The sequence below is a fragment of the Tauraco erythrolophus genome, chromosome 1 (assembly GCF_009769465.1).
Source record: "Tauraco erythrolophus isolate bTauEry1 chromosome 1, bTauEry1.pri, whole genome shotgun sequence".
Classification (NCBI taxonomy): domain Eukaryota; kingdom Metazoa; phylum Chordata; class Aves; order Musophagiformes; family Musophagidae; genus Tauraco; species Tauraco erythrolophus.
Window position 1 is genome coordinate 106,969,165 of NC_141465.1, and position 6,099 is coordinate 106,975,263.

A 6,099-nucleotide genomic window follows, 5' to 3' on the forward strand; every position below is an offset into this window, starting at 1 on the left:
TGCATAAACTTGCAGCTAAGATGCCATTAAATCATGTGCTGCCTGCTGTTGCTATTTGCCAGCTGAAACAACAGGCCTTGAATATTTCAGGGTGCTTGTTCAGAACCACGTTCCTCGGGCAGACCACCAGGCCTGGTCTGCTCTTGTTTGGACCCTGTACAAAAAAGATGGAGATGGTGAGAATTCTTTGAAGTGTTGCTTGGGAGATTTTACAGCCGTGAAATGCAGCACTACAATGACCGTATTGCCACCACGTGGCTACTTCTGCTCCCTGCACCCACGTCTTCTGAGCGAAACCATCCTTTTTTGCCCCTGCACTGTGCTGGCATGGAGGTCCTAAGGGACAAACTGTCTGGGACAACAAATTCAAGCTTCCCCTCAAAAGATTTAGGCAGGGCAGAAATGCCCTGGATGGCCGGGCCCAAAGAGTGGTGGTAAATGAGGCTAAATCCGGCTGGAGGCCGGTCACCAGTGGGGTTCCCCAGGGCTCAGTGCTGGGTCCGGTTCTGTTTAATATCTTTATCAATGACCTGGATGAGGAGATTGAATGTACCCTCAGTAAGTCTGTGGATGACACCAAGCTGGGAGGCTGTGTAGATCTGCTCGAGGGTAGGGAGGCCCTTCAGAGGGATTTGAACAGACTGGATCCGTTGGGCTGAGGCCAATGGCATGAGCTTTAATAAGGCCAAGTGCAGAGTCCTTCACTTGGGGTATAAAAACCCCAAGCATCGCTATAGGCTCGGGGAAGAGTGGCTGGAGAGCTGCCTGGCGGAGAAGGACCTGGGGGTGTTGGTTGACTACCGGCTTGATATGAGCCAGCAGCGTGCCCAGGTGGCCAAAAAGGCCAATGGGATACTGGCGTGTATCAAGAATAGTGTGACCAGCAGGAGCAGGGAAGTGATCCTGCCCCTGTACTCGGCACTGGTGAGGCCGCACCTGGAATATTGTGTCCAGTTTTGGGCCCCTCGCTTTAAGAGAGATATTGAGCTCCTGGAGCGAGTCCAAAGAAGGGCGACTAAACTGGTCAAGGGGCTGGAAAATAAAACTTATGAGGAGCGGCTGAGGGAGTTGGGGCTGTTTAGCCTGGAGAAGAGGAGGCTGAGGGGAGACCTGATTACAGCCTACAAATACTTGAGAAGGGATGGTGGGGAGGTGGGGGAAGGGCTCTTTACATTAGTGATGGGTGATAGAACAAGAGGAAATGGGTATAAGCTTAGTCAGGGGAGATTCAGGTTGGATGTTAGGAAGTATTTCTTCTCTGAAAGGGTTGTCAGCCACTGGTATAGGCTGCCCAGGGAGGTGGTTGAGTCCCCATCCCTGGATGTGTTTAAGAATAGGGTGGATGAACTGCTTAAGGATATGGTTTAATGGGGATTAGGGACGGTTGGACCGGATGATCTCTAAGGTCTTTTCCAACCTAGAAATCTATGAAATCTATAAAATGGGACACGTGTTCAGAGAGCTCGGCTTGCAAGTGGTTTGCAGGGACATGGAAATGTTTTCTGAGACTGAAGGGGTCTGGCTTGAGGTATGGGTGATTGGCTTTGGATGTGATGGCCCGCTGTGTGACAAGAGGGGCACAACCACTCTTGAGCAGAGTGCTTTGGCACTGGAGGGATGGGTAACTTCTGCGAGCTGCAAAGTTGGGAGGGGGATGCTATGGAAACTTGGATGTTGCAGGAGAGGATAGGGTTTCCTTGCAATGTGCATTACTTTCCATCTTGCAGGATCCCAGCAATCCTATCTCCTGGACCCACCATTTCCAGCCAACCAGAAGCAAACCATTTGCTCCCTGAAAGCCATTTTGCCTTTCCTAATTGTTATGGTTTGAAGTGGGGGGGGAGGTCCGAGTGGCAGAAGCTGCCCATCAGCCCGGACTCCCGTCCCCCTCGGGGCTTGAGCCAATCGGCGCCTCTGCGAATTGCCCTATTTACGTCGGACAAAGGAACCGGAAAGGTGTGCCGGTGCCCAGGAGCAAGGAGACGGGAGGGTGGCACGGCCCCCTCCCGGCCGGGCCGGGCCCGCTCCGTCGAGGATGGCGGCGGCGGAGCCGCTTGGGGAACTCGGGGAGAGCCCCGCTGCCGGGGTGCCCACCGGGCCGAGTTCACCCAGACAGGACTGAAATCTCAGAGAAACGGCCACACAGATAAGAGGTCAGTGAAGATGGAACGGAACAACGTGTGCCGCGGCTGAGTCCCCCTTGCCAGCAGCCCCTTTCTAACAGTCCTCGGTGGAGCAAGCAGAGACCCACTCGCAACCAGTGGATGACCCACGTCGGGAAGAGATGCCAGAGCCTGAGACTATTGTGAATCATGGGCACAGGTAGAGACACATTTACGCATTTTACGCATTTTACGCATTTTACGCATTCAGAGTCTGTACGGAGACGCATTTAAGGTCGACGTGACGACCCTCGCCGGAGCACATTTAAAGTTTATTGATGACCCACGCCAGAGCGAGTGGCTGCGGCTCCTTAAAAAGCCCAGGACTGGTAAAGCCCGCACTTGGGGCAAATCCGATGGGGTAAGGATTTGCCCCCCCAGCGGGTAGGATTCACGCTTTCGCCGTGAGTAGGGGATCCACTGGAGCAAGGGACAATGGTGTAAGGACTCCTTTTCCTTTAAGAGAAGCGGCAGTAACAACTTGGAATGAACTGACCTGCACTCCCCCATTCCCTGCCCCCCTGCGCCGCTGGGGGGAGGAGGTAGAGCCGGGAAGAAGAGGCAAAGAGGGAGGGAGTGGTGTTGTTTTTAAGACCTGGCCTTGTTTTCTCGTTATTCTCTTAAGTAACCGTTTTTGTGTGCTTTTCTCTTTCTAGGTAGCTGTTAATAAATAGTTTTGCATTAAGAAAAAAAGCCTCTTTTGCCCGGGACCGTGGTTGGTGGGTGCTCCTCTGTTCCTGTCTCGATCCTCAGCTCTTTTATTACATTTTTCTCTCCTCTCCATTTTACTGGACTGGGAGAGCTGCGTGGGTTTGGTTGCCGGACTCAGCCTAACCCACGACACTAATTCTTAGGGAAATCCTTATTGTGCAGGAGGGTGAACATCACTTCTTTGCGAGTGTCGTCCCAGAATAGCAGCCAGAGCTGCAGAAATGATCATCAAAACCTTGAAGTGGATGTTGCCCAAACTGTTTGGGGAGGTGGGTCAAGTAGTACAGTACCACAAGGATTGTATGTGGAGGAAAAGTAAGATGGCTTCTGCATGTCAGGCCATGCACATGTGATAGTGATTTGGGTACTGATGTACTACTGTCATCTGCAAGTGAGAGGACAGTGTTGGCCTTTCCAGAGTAGGCTGCAGTCAATGAAGTGAAGGTTTGGGGGACAGCTTTGAACCACATGCTTCACAAGGATGTTTGACCCTAACCTAATGCAAAATAGACTTCCCAAGTCAGAGGTGAGGAGCCTCAGGACTAGACATTTCAGTCTGATAGTCTATTTCTGTTGCAGCAAATTAATTACTAGTGTAGACGGTCCCACCACCTTGGGAACTCCAGAACTTCCTGGACTGTGGCGTCTTCCTATTGAGTGTGGAAGTTGAAGACCTTACTACAAATCTGTCTGGAAGCACAGGGATGAGGGATAGTGCAAGTCTGATGGGATAAAAAGGGTATATATGGGTCATTCTGGAAGAGGGAAGAGACTAGCTGCAGCCACCATTTTATCACTTGGTATTTGCTTGCTGTGACTCAACAACAATGGAGAACATGCAGATAAACGATGCAGCTGGGCAATGCAGAATGCATTGCTGTTTGAAAAGGTAGCTGAAGGCCAACAAAATAATTTGGAGCGGATTTGATGACACAAACAGTACTGTGACTACTGGTTGTAACAGGGGTGAAAACATCAGACATGATCATCTGTGTTCAAGGATTATGTTGATATGGTCTGATTTACAGCAGAGTAAACCACCCACAGAGACAGGTCTTTGGATGAATGTTTCTTTGCAGTGTAAAAATTGTACTTCCAGGTTCTGTTTTCTATACTTTGACTGCACAATAAATCGTTTTTCTTAGATCATAGAATCATAAAATGGTTAGGGTTAGAAGGGACCTCAAAGATCATCTAGTTTCAAACCCCCTGCCATGGGCATGGAAACCCTCCACTACACCAGGCTGCTCAAAGCCTCATCCAGCCTGGTCTTGAATACCTCCAGGGATGGGGCATCCACAACTTCTCTGGGCAACCTGTTCCAGTGTCTCACCACCCTCACAGTGAAAAATTTCTTCCTTATATCTAATCGAAATCTCCCCTCTTTCAGTTTAAATCCGTTGCCCCTTGTCCTATCACTACACGCCCTTGTAAAAAGTCCCTCCCCAGCTTTCCTGTAGGCCCCCTTTAAGTACTGGAAGGCTGCTATGAGATCACCCCGGAGCTTTCTCTTCTGCAGGCTGAACAGCCCCAACTCTCTCAGCCTGTCTTCATAGCAGAGGTGCTCCAGCCCTCGGATCATCTTCATGGCCCTCCTCTGGACTCGCTCCAGCAGCTCCATGTCCTTCTTGTGCTGGGGACTCCAGAGCTGAACGCAGTATTCCAGGTGGGGTCTCACGAGAGCAGAGTAGAGGGGAAGAATCACCTCCCTTGTCCTGCTGGCCATGCTTCTTTTGATGCAGCCCAGGATACGGTTGGCTTTCTGGGCTGCCAGCGCACATTGCCGGCTCATGTTGAGTGTCAACCAGCACTCCCAAGTCCTTCTCCTCAAGGCTGCTCATTGCTTTATATTCTTGATAACTGCCAGTTGCTGTGGAGTTATGGTGCACCATGAGCCTTTTCTGCTTGTTTATTAGCCAGCTGCAAATACTTACCCTGAAAATCTTGTGCAAAACAAGCAACCCAAAAGACCAACACGCAGAGCTGAAAATGGTATGTTTCTTGGACATTTTTGTATGACTTCTCTCCATTTTTTTAATGACTAATGGTTCAGGCATGCAATGGAGTTATGGAGAATTTGTTACTGAATATCAGCTAAACTCTGGGAATTGTCTTGATACGTTGCCTCAGCCAGGGCAACATGATACTACCAGGCAGCAGCTCATAGGGAAGGAGGGTTGTGATGCAAAAGAGTGGATTTTTAGGACAAAAAGTCATTTGTTAGTGAAGTTACCTACATGGTAAGATCTGTGTGTGGGCATTTGTATATCAAAGGTAAAAAAGTCACTTGGAAATTGCTATTGCATGCAAAAGGAAAAAAAAACAACCTTGGAGGACAAAGGACAAAGCACATGGATGAGTGAGTATTGCCAGAAGTCAGAGAGAGTTTGAGAAAACTGGCCAACAGCAGCAGTTCCCTGTTCAATGGATTTTTTTTTCAGTTTGGTTTCAGGCTGATTTGAGCCAGACCCAATATTTTCCTTCCATTTCTGGTACATCTGAAGTTTCTCTGATCCTTTTCAGCTAGATCAGGTTTCTTTTTAGTATTTATGCTCAGAGCAGGAAGCCATTTTCCTCAGCAACAGCTGAAGGCCTCAGGGCAGATCCACTGTATGTATCTGTCTCCAGGCTGGACACCCCAAAACCGTCATGGGCATATCCTGGAGCGGAGAGTGGGACACCACCATATTTCATCTCTTTGGTATTTGTAAGCCCAGTTATTCTTTAGTCATGGGCAGATTTTGTCCAGAAAAAGAAAGTTTTCTCCTTTTTCCCATCCCTTGCTGGCCCGTGCTTCCTACATGATACCTCTGAGTTGTGGTTGACATCTGCTGCCCAGCTGGAAGGGAAGCATATGTGAAAAAGCACAGCACCCATGCCGGATGCAGAGAGGGGCTCCATGCTCCTCCTTGGGTACCTGAATTCCCTCTGAAAATGGCGAGAAACGAGGCAGTGAACAGGAGCTGGGTGCCAAAACACTGCTATGGGACCAGCCAGGCACTGAAAGCACGGTACCGGCTCAAACCTGTGGCCCAGTGATTTATATTTAACGTTTTCGGTACCACGAGATTCAGAGAGAGGTAAGAGATGCTTGAATTAGCTGGCTGTAAAGGAAGTTACTTTGAATTTCTTAAAGCAACTTACGCTCAGAAATACAAGATCATTTGTTCTTTGGAGGGGTAACTTCGCTCTTCAGATATCATGACAGCACAGTTCTGGATGCTCC